A 12,983-nucleotide genomic window follows, 5' to 3' on the forward strand; every position below is an offset into this window, starting at 1 on the left:
CCATCAGGCAGAGAGCATCGTATCGGCAGAGAGCATCGTATCATCAGGCAGAGAGCATCGTACTATCAGACGGAGAGCATGGTGCCATAAAATGGAGAGCATCGTGCTATCAGATGGAGAGCATCGTGCCATCAGGCAGAGAGCAGAGAGCATCGAACTATCACACGGAGAGCATGGTGCCATAAAATGGAGAGCATCGTGCTATCAGACGGAGAGCATCGTGCCATCAGGCAGAGAGCATCGTATCAGCAGAGAGCATCGTATCATCAGGCAGAGAGCATCGTACTATCAGATGGAGAGCATCGTGCCATCAGGCAGAGAGCAGAGAGCATCGAACTATCACACGGAGAGCATGGTGCCATAAAATGGAGAGCATCGTGCCATCAGGCGGAGAGCATCGTGCCATCAGGAGGAGAGCTCCGATTCTGTTGTCTGACAGGAAGAAGGCATTCAGAGCGAATACATTATATTTTCATGTATGTAGCTAACTAGCTACAATGAAATTAAGGATTATTTATAAAACGAATAACTCTCCCACCCAAAACAAGAATTTCCGTTTTTTTTTCTGTAAAACGATTTTCTTCCTCGTCGCTAAATGTAAGGAATAAAATACAATGTTATTTGGAGCCCAGCATGAATACGCCAGCTTCCTTGTCATCCAGATCTACTCCCATTCATCGCTCACCCGAACCTTCGTAAAAGGAGGTGTGGTCTGCAAAATGGCGGATGCATTTGAGTCCCAATCACTCCAGCAACCCACACTTTATCCTACTTGAATCCTGCTCAAATTAAAATCTTCAAATACATCCTCACATCATTTACAAATATTTTAGGAAACGACTATGGAGTTGACTGGCCCAAAAAACACCATTACGCCCTCACAACGCCGAAAGTGCGAGGTAGCCTAACGTCTGTCTTCATCGTAATTTAATTCATTGATAAGAAAAATAATGACACCTTGAGCAGGGTGGTTGAATGACATGATATAGTGCCATGTGGTGCCTTCAGCACAAACTTTACGCGCTACAGTTTGTTCATCAGTAAATTGAGTCATCCCTACTTGAAGGAATAAGACACATTTTCCGTGATCGAGTCAACAAGCAGAGGGGCCACCTGCCTCTTAAGGCGCAGATATTTTCGAAGTACAAAAAAGAGAACCCAAAGCTAGAGGTGAACACAGCACACTTCACTGTACCCGCTATTGAGCTGTGAGCTAAAAGGAAGATGCTGTGGTAACAGCTGTATACTGAATTCAACAAGCAAAGTCATTCTGACTTTATGTAGTGGGGACTGGTAGTTCTCGTCCCAAGGAAATGTTAAAAAAAATAAACAAGGGTCAAACAATTCTTAGTATATTCCAGATACACTGACCAGCCAAAAGTATTAAACATTGAGGAGGGTCCAATTTGCCGCATCTGTGACTTCCTACCTCAATCAGAGTTGTATGTCAAAATATTAACCACTTAACTCCACATTTATTTTATATTCTGTAAAGATATGTGTGTGTCTATATATATACATATATATATATATATATATATATATATATATATATATATCCAAACAAAGGGATCCAAATTCCGGGGCACACAGTCAGCGGGTGCTCAGCATGACGGGCCGGATCCTGGCCGCGGAAACCACAATAATAATCCAAGGATGCGGCACTCGGGAAGGAGGTGATTTCAAACAATTCTTTATTAAGTTACACAGCTCAACCAACGCGTTTCAGCCAACGGCCTTGCTCACGGTTAGTGAGTCCTTCTTCTATGGCACTATATATACACCCAGCTAGCCTGAGTATGGCATTGTGGGAAATGTAGTGCAATCGATACAATGTTGTACAGTTTAACCAAAAGAAACTCGATCTCATGTTATATTTAACAGGTAAATGAATAAGCATCAACGGGTCATGGTATAGTAGCTAAAACGCAAAGGTATACAAACAACTTATAGGTCATGGAACATATTCAGCCTGGTATCTCTGTATAGTACAAAGTATTGACAAACGGCGGAATATCTGAACTCAGAAAGTAAAAAATAGGTAAGAGAAAGTGCTGTGTAGTGTCAAAAATGAGAAAAGAATCAGTGTTTGAGGTGCATGAGAGGGGGAAAAAAAGGGGTGAGAAAGAGAAAGAGGAAAAAAGGGGATAAAGGAGACGGGATGAATACTGCTGTCTCAAAATGTCATTGATGGCTAAGGAAAACTGAGTTTATGCCAAGTGCACGTAAAGTTCATCATTGTTCATCCCTTTCGGGGTCTTAGTTTGTAATCTAATAATATAGCGGGATTCCAACTGTCGTAGTTTTTTGGTTCTGTCGCCACCGCGTTCGTTTGGTATGATAGTGTCAATTCCATAGTAGCACATCGCTCGCCAGTCTCCCTTTTGGCATGATATCATATGTTTGGCGGTTGCATATGCGGTATCCTTATTTTTAACTGCTCGGATGTGCTCCAGAATACGCTTTTTGAGTGGGCAGATAGTACTGCCTACGTACTTGTGACCGCAGGTGCACTCAATGATGTAAATGGCGAATTTGGTGTTGCAGGTTAATCTTTTACTTATGTTTATAGTGTTTCCATTTGGCTCAGCAATGTATTTCACGTTTTTTCCAATTTTGCAAGCCTTGCAAGAGTTACATTTGGTGAACCCATTTTGTTGTTCAGTTAGCCAGCTGGTTTTTTCTTCCTGAACGAAGTGGCTCTTAACAAGCATATCCTTCAATGATGCCGTTTTTCTGTACGTTACTGTCGGTCTAACTCCAACTAGTTGCCCAATGTCAGGATCTTTTGTGATCAAGTGCCAATGTTTCTTGATTTTGCTCAAAATGAGCGCACTCTCTTTGCTGTACGTGGTGATAAACCTAGGAACTTGTTTTTCATCTTCAGAGGTTGGTTTGATTTTAGGCATAAGAGTATCCGCTCTTGTTTTGGCATCAATTCTGTTTTTGTTCCGCTTTAGAATGGACTCAGTATAACCTCTTTGTTTGAGCCTTTCCATAGATTCATGTATTTGGCTCTCTGCATCTTCTGGTTTGGAGCAGTTACGTTTAAGTCTAATGAATTCTCCAAAGGGAATACTGTTCGACAATGGTTTGGGGTGAAAGCTGGTTCCATGTAGAATGCTATTAGTAGCCGTTTTCTTCCTGTAAAGAGTTGAATGGATCTGATTATTTTCAATGTAGATCAGGGTGTCGAGAAATGGAATCTTTGATCTGCTCATCTCATATGTAAAAGATAGGTCAATGTTGTTGTTATTCAGTTTATCAAAGTAATTTCGAAAGTCCCCATCTGTGCCATTCCAGATGAGGAACAGGTCGTCGATGTAACGAACCCATAGAATGATTTTGTCCATCTCTTCCTGATTGTCTGAGTTCCAGGCTACTGTCTTTTCCCACCATCCCATAGTGATGTTGGCGTAGTTTACAGAAAAGGAAATGCCCATTGCCGTTCCACATATTTGTTTAAAGAGTTCTTTATTGAAACAGAAGATGTTGTTAGTGAGGCATATCTCGATCATACTGAGTAACATTTGAGTGTGCTTCATTTCAGTTATTTTCCTTTGTTTTAAAAAATAGGTACATGCTTGCATTCCCACTTCATGACGTATTGACGTGTAAAGTGACACAACGTCTATGGTGACTAGAAGGTATTGATTGTTCCAGGAAGTTCCATCCAGGATCCGTAGGAAGTCACCAGTATCCCTGATGTAAGAGCTCATACTCTGAGCAATTGGGGCAAGAAAATGATCCACATATTCTGAGATATTTTCATATAGTGATTGACATGAAGAGACAATCGGTCTACCCGGTGGGTGATTCAGAGTTTTATGAATTTTGGGTAAAAAGTAAATGGTCGGTATGACCGGAAATACATTCATTAAGAATTTAAGTTCTTGGTCGTTGATTAGGTTGTCCTTGTGCCATCCTGTTAGTTTGGTCTCTAATTCATGTAACATTTTGTTCATCGGATTGATGGTGATCCTATTGTAATTTGAGGAATCATTTAATTGCCTATATGCTTCAACTAGGTAGTCCGTGGTGTTTAGCAGTACGGTGTTACCACCTTTATCAGCAGGTTTGATAGTTAAGGTTTTATCTTGCATCAGGTGTTTGATTGCTTCCCGTTCTTTTTTGCTTAAATTTTCTCTATTGGTGTTGTTTCTGGTGTTTCTGATTTTGTTTAGTTCTTCGATTACAGCTTCACTGAATTGGTCAAAGCGGTTCCCTGGTGGTAAAACAGGGCAGTACTTAGACTTTCTTTTTAGCCCACTGTTTGTTCTCTTATCCGTTTCAATTGACAGATGGTCCAAAACTTGTTCTTCTGTCATGTCGTCATCTTCTAGATTGTATAGGAGGTCAAAAATAGTTTTTAAGTCGGTAGCTTGATCGATGTTGAGCATCGGATCCGAATTGGATGTCTGGTCATTATTGTATGCAGGATCAATTGGTGAGTCTTTAGAGGTTTTATTGGCATGAACTTTGGCTAGTTTGAGCTTGCGGATGTATTTATATAGGTCTATTCTCACTTGTGTGTGATCAAAGTGGCTCTCTGGGCAAAAAGATAATCCTTTGTTTAAAGCAGAAGTTTCTTCAGGTGTCAATATATGCTTTGAAAGATTGATAATTAGATTGACATCATTCATTTTCGACTTCGTAGTGGATATTGCCTTTTTGCGTTTTGCACGTCTGGTTTTTCTGGTGCTTGCGAGGCATTCTCTCCTCGTCCTCTTCCGCGCCTTTGGTACCTTCCGCGGCCTCTTCCTCGTGTTAGAGTTTGGTCTACATGCATCAGGCGCATTTCCTCTAAAAAATTGGTTTTTGGTCCAGGTGTTGCCCCAGTGTGTAGTTCTCCTTCACTGAGGTCTGATTCACTTGCCGTTGTGCTGCCTGTAGCTCCCAACGTGTTCACTGGGTAATTTTTCTTTAATGTTTCAAATCGTTTGGCAAATGTTAGGATTCTGCCATACCGGTAATCCTGTTCATCTCTAATGAATTTGCGTTTTTTCCGCTCCTGGATTTCATTTTCATAGTTTTCTAATCTTGATTCCATTTCTTTACGCAATTTAGTAATTTCCTCCACATTGGTATGTGCTTGTATCAGTGTCTCAGGAAACCAGAGTCAGCACAAGTCGTAGCAGACCATTGCGTATTAACGCTGCCTGTATCCTCGTACGGAGCTCGTACTTTGAAACTATCAGGTACTAGTCCTGACGAAGTCCATCTGAATCAACCTTGGAACTTCTACTTGTAATTGATAAAAAATTTTCAATTCACTTTATTCACCTGTGGTCCTGAAGAAAGCTCCTTGACCTATGGGCTTTACATGAGCTGAAACATGTCGACCAATCACCACGTTTAATGTCGCAGAGGGTTCATTATACATCCAACCTGCAACTTGACCTTTTTTAACGTTTCCCCAGCACCTATCAGAATAAAGACTTTTTTTATAGGTAGCATGAGGAACAACTCCTTTTTATCACACACTTGAGCACTCCTCACTTTTTTATTTTATCATTTTTTTCCCTGATCACTACTGGAGAATTCAGTGGTTCCCTCCGGGTGGAGGATGCATGGAATCAACCCAATGATGATGCTATCACGTATCTAAAGGCAGAGAACCAAGATATACCGCCCTAACATATCTTGACGTGATTGAGGGTTTTTTACCTATATCGGAGACAACCACTTGAACCCTGGTGCCAGTAACAAGTGATCCTTCCTCTTTTGATTATTTCTTGTATCAGTGTCTCCAATTCTTCTAGCTGATTAGTGATTTCAGTTAAATCGATTTTTGCGTGCTTGATTAGAATTCGCATCATGTTCGCAGAACACTGGGCGTTGATCTCTGCCCATTCCTCAAGAAGATCAATTTTAGTGTCCGGATGTGTAGGCATTGTAAAAATGCGTAGCCCTCTTGGTACTCTTTTGACTTCTAAGTAGTTCTCAAGGGCAAGTATCTCCCAGCTCTTATTTATCTCCCTTCTATACAGTCTTTCTGCTTTATTAAATTGCTGCTTGATCGTAAGGTCAACTGATGGGACTGATGGGATTGGTTCTTTGGCAGCGTCCCCTGTTGTACTTTCAACAATTTTGAACAATGTTGCCGCCGTAGTTGCTCGTCTGCCTTTGCGAGCTTCCCTCTTCCTGTGTTTTCAGATCGGAAAACACTTCGGGCTGTGTGTATATTTTATGTAGATTTAATTGGTTTGATCTCGCTTCCCTGCCGGTTTGAGAGGAGGCCCCCGTTGTGTGAATACACAAATCGGGTCGTGTGCGTCCAACTTCAAAGCGATGGCCGCTTCGAGAAATGCGCTAATTTATCAGGCAAGTGTCACTCACCTTGGTGAAGGCTCCCGTAAAGGCGGCGTCCTCCGGCTCCGTCCTACGGCGCTTCGTTCCAAAGCGAGCTACTTCTTATCAGCGTGAAGGCGCGCACTCTCGGGTGCTCACGGATTTAAGATTAATCCAAACAAAGGGATCCAAATTCCGGGGCACACAGTCAGCGGGTGCTCAGCATGACGGGCCGGATCCTGGCCGCGGAAACCACAATAATAATCCAAGGATGCGGCACTCGGGAAGGAGGTGATTTCAAACAATTCTTTATTAATTTACACAGCTCAACCAACGCGTTTCAGCCAACGGCCTTGCTCACGGTTAGTGAGTCCTTGTATATATAGTGCCATAGAAGAAGGACTCACTAACCGTGAGCAAGGCCGTTGGCTGAAACGCGTTGGTTGAGCTGTGTAAATTAATAAAGAATTGTTTGAAATCACCTCCTTCCCGAGTGCCGCATCCTTGGATTATTATATATATATATATATATATATATATATATATATATATATATATATATATATTAGCTCCAAACCGGGTTCCTTGCATACGAATCAGGCACCAACTCCGTGGGATAGTTTTAAAGAAATGATTTATTTCAAAAAGCTGTGGCACAGACGCGTTTCTGCGAACAAGTCCGCCTTGCTCACTGTGTCTGACCCAGTTCACATATCCGATTTATAAGCTGGTCATGTGCATAGAGTACACACCCCCCAATTACTTGGCAACCAATCAAAAAACAATTAAGATGAAAGACATACTTATGTGAAACAAGTCTTTCCTCAGACAAGTGTCAATCACAAATATAGCGATACAAAGCATTTGAAAAACAAGCAAATCAGTACATCATTATTCGTCTGAATGTAGGAAAAATTCCCAAAAAGAACAAGTGCATGATGCATAAATATAAACATTCGAGGTACAGCCCAAGTGGGCATTCGTAAAGCACTGTTGAAGTAATCTACTGTTGATGACCAAAAGATAATGCAGCCACATAATATCAGTCTGTAGTTGCCATCTATCAACCTCGGAGGACTTACTGAGCACATATCCACAATTCAGCTAAATCAAAAAAGACTAAACTAGGTCACGACTCAAAGGATCGTTTACAAGGATTTTCTGAAGAAGCAGTTTGAAATTTATAGATGAACACTTAATGCTTCGTCGGCATTCAAGCCATTAGGAATCTTACAATCTAATTGAATAATATAACGTGATTCCAACTTCCTCAAAGCAAGTTGTCTATTCCCACCCCTTACATTTTTCTTGATACTGTCAGCCACAAAATATACCAAATCTTCTGCTTTACCATTATGTACTCTGTTAATATGTCGAGCCACTGGGTATGTTGGGTCTTTGTTATTAATTGCCCTTAAGTGTTGCAGAATTCTGACATGTACCGGGTGAATGGTGCTACCGACATACATCTTATTGCAGGTGCAACGTAGTACATACACCGCAAATTCGGTTTTGCACGTGAAGTGCTCCCTAATCTCAATGGGAGTTTTCCTAAGAGGAGTCACGATGGATTTCGTGTTGATTCCGTATTGGCTGGCTTTGCACTTTGTACATTTAAAAAATCCTTTTTGGGTTTTCAGCCAGCTGGTACCTTTCTCCGATACCGGAGCATTAGAAACAAGTTCCTGTTTCATAGACTTGGCTCTCCTGAAAGTCAACTGGGGGAACTTGGCACATGAGGGACCTATAACAGGGTCACACCTTACAATCGGCCAGTGTCTGTACAGAATTTGTCTGAATCTCTGATGGAAACTGTTATAACCAATAATTAGCCTGGGTGTCTGCTGGGCTGTTTCCCTTGAATTTGTTTTCTGGCCCTTGGTCTTAAAAAGAAGATCCCTTCTTTCAATATTTTGGCACTTATCTTTGGCTGATTTGAGAGTTTTAAGATTATAACCTCTATTCTTAAGTCTTGTGCACAAATCATTTGTTGCCATAGTGAGGCTCTCAATGGTACTACAGTTCCGCTTCATGCGGAGGCACTCGGCATAGGGAATGCTTTCAATGAGTTTGACAGGATGAAAACTCTGAGCATGTAAAATGGCATTCCCTGATGTCATTTTGCGGTGTGTGCGTGTGTGTATACGGTCTTTCATGGTGTACAGTTCTAGATCAAGGAACACAATGGACTGTTTATCTATAGTGCCTGTGAACTTTAAATTTAAATTATTGGTATTGATTGTGTTCACAAAATCAACGGCACTCGATTCACTGCCCCTCCAAACAATAAAAATATCATCAATGTAACGTTGATATAAAACAACATTTTCAGTCATTTGAGTGTTGCACTGAGTCATGAGTACTTGCTCCTCCCACCAGCCCATATGCAAATTCGCGTAGCTGGGGGCGAAGCAAGTACCCATAGCTGTCCCTTGAACCTGTTTGTAAAGAAGCCTATCAAACAAAAAAATATTGTTGGTTAAACACCAATCCACCATATTTAACAGCATCACTGTGTGTTCTTGTAAACTTGGATCTCTTGTGTCCAAGTAATGTTTGGTTGCTCGAATGCCATCCTGATGTCTTATACTAGTATACAGACTCTGTACATCTAATGTGACAAACAAATAGTCCTCTTGCCATTTAAAATCAAAAATCTTGGCGAGAAAATCGCCAGTATCCTTAATGTAAGCTGGTAACATCCGTACAAAAGGCTGCAGGAAAAAGTCTATGAACTTGCTGGTATTTTCAAATAGACTCCCAATGGCAGATATGATTGGCCTTCCGGGAGGACACTCTGCATTTTTATGAATTTTTGGTAGTAAATACAATTGCGGTGTCACTGGATAGTCATTCTTTAAAAAATCAAATTCGTTTTTGGATATTAACCCATTCCGTTTCCATTCATATAAGCATCCGTGGAATCGTTCTTTGGTGCTGATAATATTAGTTGCACTGATCAGATGGAGAGCATCGTGCCATCAGGCAGAGAGCAGAGAGCATCGAACTATCACACGGAGAGCATGGTGCCATAAAATGGAGAGCATCGTGCTATCAGACGGAGAGCATCGTGCCATCAGGCAGAGAGCATCGTATCGGCAGAGAGCATCGTATCATCAGGCAGAGAGCATCGTACTATCAGATGGAGAGCATCGTGCCATCAGGCAAAGAGCAGAGAGCATCGAACTATCACACGGAGAGCATGGTGCCATAAAATGGAGAGCATCGTGCCATCAGGCGGAGAGCATCGTGCCATCAGGAGGAGAGCTCCGATTCTGTTGTCTGACAGGAAGAAGGCATTCAGAGCGAATACATTATATTTTCATGTATGTAGCTAACTAGCTACAATGAAATTAAGGATTATTTATAAAACGAATAACTCTCCCACCCAAAACAAGAATTTCCGTTTTTTTTTCTGTAAAACGATTTTCTTCCTCGTCGCTAAATGTAAGGAATAAAATACAATGTTATTTGGAGCCCAGCATGAATACGCCAGCTTCCTTGTCATCCAGATCTACTCCCATTCATCGCTCACCTGAACCTTCGTAAAAGGAGGTGTGGTCTGCAAAATGGCGGATGCATTTGAGTCCCAATCACTCCAGCAACCCACACTTTATCCTACTTGAATCCTGCTCAAATTAAAATCTTCAAATACATCCTCACATCATTTACAAATATTTTAGGAAACGACTATGGAGTTGACTGGCCCAAAAAACACCATTACGCCCTCACAACGCCGAAAGTGCGAGGTAGCCTAACGTCTGTCTTCATCGTAATTTAATTCATTGATAAGAAAAATAATGACACCTTGAGCAGGGTGGTTGAATGACATGATATAGTGCCATGTGGTGCCTTCAGCACAAACTTTACGCGCTACAGTTTGTTCATCAGTAAATTGAGTCATCCCTACTTGAAGGAATAAGACACATTTTCCGTGATCGAGTCAACAAGCAGAGGGGCCACCTGCCTCTTAAGGCGCAGATATTTTCGAAGTACAAAAAAGAGAACCCAAAGCTAGAGGTGAACACAGCACACTTCACTGTACCCGCTATTGAGCTGTGAGCTAAAAGGAAGATGCTGTGGTAACAGATGTATACTGAATTCAACAAGCAAAGTCATTCTGACTTTATGTAGTGGGGACTGGTAGTTCTCGTCCCAAGAAAATGTTAAAAAAAATAAACAAGGGTCAAACAATTCTTAGTATATTCCAGATACACTGACCAGCCAAAAGTATTAAACATTGAGGAGGGTCCAATTTGCCGCATCTGTGACTTCCTACCTCAATCAGAGTTGTATGTCAAAATATTAACCACTTAACTCCACATTTATTTTATATTCTGTAAAGATATGTGTGTGTCTATATATATACATATATATATATATATATATATATATATATATATATATATATATATATATATATATATATCCAAACAAAGGGATCCAAATTCCGGGGCACACAGTCAGCGGGTGCTCAGCATGACGGGCCGGATCCTGGCCGCGGAAACCACAATAATAATCCAAGGATGCGGCACTCGGGAAGGAGGTGATTTCAAACAATTCTTTATTAATTTACACAGCTCAACCAACGCGTTTCAGCCAACGGCCTTGCTCACGGTTAGTGAGTCCTTGTATATATAGTGCCATAGAAGAAGGACTCACTAACCGTGAGCAAGGCCGTTGGCTGAAACGCGTTGGTTGAGCTGTGTAAATTAATAAAGAATTGTTTGAAATCACCTCCTTCCCGAGTGCCGCATCCTTGGATTATTATATATATATATATATATATATATATATATATATATATATATATATATATATTAGCTCCAAACCGGGTTCCTTGCATACGAATCAGGCACCAACTCCGTGGGATAGTTTTAAAGAAATGATTTATTTCAAAAAGCTGTGGCACAGACGCGTTTCTGCGAACAAGTCCGCCTTGCTCACTGTGTCTGACCCAGTTCACATATCCGATTTATAAGCTGGTCATGTGCATAGAGTACACACCCCCCAATTACTTGGCAACCAATCAAAAAACAATTAAGATGAAAGACATACTTATGTGAAACAAGTCTTTCCTCAGACAAGTGTCAATCACAAATATAGCGATACAAAACATTTGAAAAACAAGCAAATCAGTACATCATTATTCGTCTGAATGTAGGAAAAATTCCCAAAAAGAACAAGTGCATGATGCATAAATATAAACATTCGAGGTACAGCCCAAGTGGGCATTCGTAAAGCACTGTTGAAGTAATCTACTGTTGATGACCAAAAGATAATGCAGCCACATAATATCAGTCTGTAGTTGCCATCTATCAACCTCGGAGGACTTACTGAGCACATATCCACAATTCAGCTAAATCAAAAAAGACTAAACTAGGTCACGACTCAAAGGATCGTTTACAAGGATTTTCTGAAGAAGCAGTTTGAAATTTATAGATGAACACTTAATGCTTCGTCGGCATTCAAGCCATTAGGAATCTTACAATCTAATTGAATAATATAACGTGATTCCAACTTCCTCAAAGCAAGTTGTCTATTCCCACCCCTTACATTTTTCTTGATACTGTCAGCCACAAAATATACCAAATCTTCTGCTTTACCATTATGTACTCTGTTAATATGTCGAGCCACTGGGTATGTTGGGTCTTTGTTATTAATTGCCCTTAAGTGTTGCAGAATTCTGACATGTACCGGGTGAATGGTGCTACCGACATACATCTTATTGCAGGTGCAACGTAGTACATACACCGCAAATTCGGTTTTGCACGTGAAGTGCTCCCTAATCTCAATGGGAGTTTTCCTAAGAGGAGTCACGATGGATTTCGTGTTGATTCCGTATTGGCAGGCTTTGCACTTTGTACATTTAAAAAATCCTTTTTGGGTTTTCAGCCAGCTGGTACCTTTCTCCGATACCGGAGCATTAGAAACAAGTTCCTGTTTCATAGACTTGGCTCTCCTGAAAGTCAACTGGGGGAACTTGGCACATGAGGGACCTATAACAGGGTCACACCTTACAATCGGCCAGTGTCTGTACAGAATTTGTCTGAATCTCTGATGGAAACTGTTATAACCAATAATTAGCCTGGGTGTCTGCTGGGCTGTTTCCCTTGAATTTGTTTTCTGGCCCTTGGTCTTAAAAAGAAGATCCCTTCTTTCAATATTTTGGCACTTATCTTTGGCTGATTTGAGAGTTTTAAGATTATAACCTCTATTCTTAAGTCTTGTGCACAAATCATTTGTTGCCATAGTGAGGCTCTCAATGGTACTACAGTTCCGCTTCATGCGGAGGCACTCGGCATAGGGAATGCTTTCAATGAGTTTGACAGGATGAAAACTCTGAGCATGTAAAATGGCATTCCCTGATGTCATTTTGCGGTGTGTGCGTGTGTGTATACGGTCTTTCATGGTGTACAGTTCTAGATCAAGGAACACAATGGACTGTTTATCTATAGTGCCTGTGAACTTTAAATTTAAATTATTGGTATTGATTGTGTTCACAAAATCAACGGCACTCGATTCACTGCCCCTCCAAACAATAAAAATATCATCAATGTAACGTTGATATAAAACAACATTTTCAGTCATTTGAGTGTTGCACTGAGTCATGAGTACTTGCTCCTCCCACCAGCCCATATGCAAATTCGCGTAGCTGGGGGCGAAGCAAGTACCCATAGCTGTCCCTTGAA

The 12,983-nt window shown here is 41.0% G+C and overlaps 1 protein-coding gene across 3 annotated transcripts in view; it reads right to left on the reverse strand.

Annotated features, from left to right (window-relative positions):
* HK3 (hexokinase 3) overlaps positions 1–12,983 on the reverse strand; it is a 302,793-nt gene that overhangs the window by 185,235 nt on the left and 104,575 nt on the right. The gene's annotated exons all lie outside the window — the stretch shown is intronic.

The sequence above is a fragment of the Triturus cristatus genome, chromosome 7 (genome assembly GCF_964204655.1).
Source record: "Triturus cristatus chromosome 7, aTriCri1.1, whole genome shotgun sequence".
NCBI lineage: Eukaryota > Metazoa > Chordata > Amphibia > Caudata > Salamandridae > Triturus > Triturus cristatus.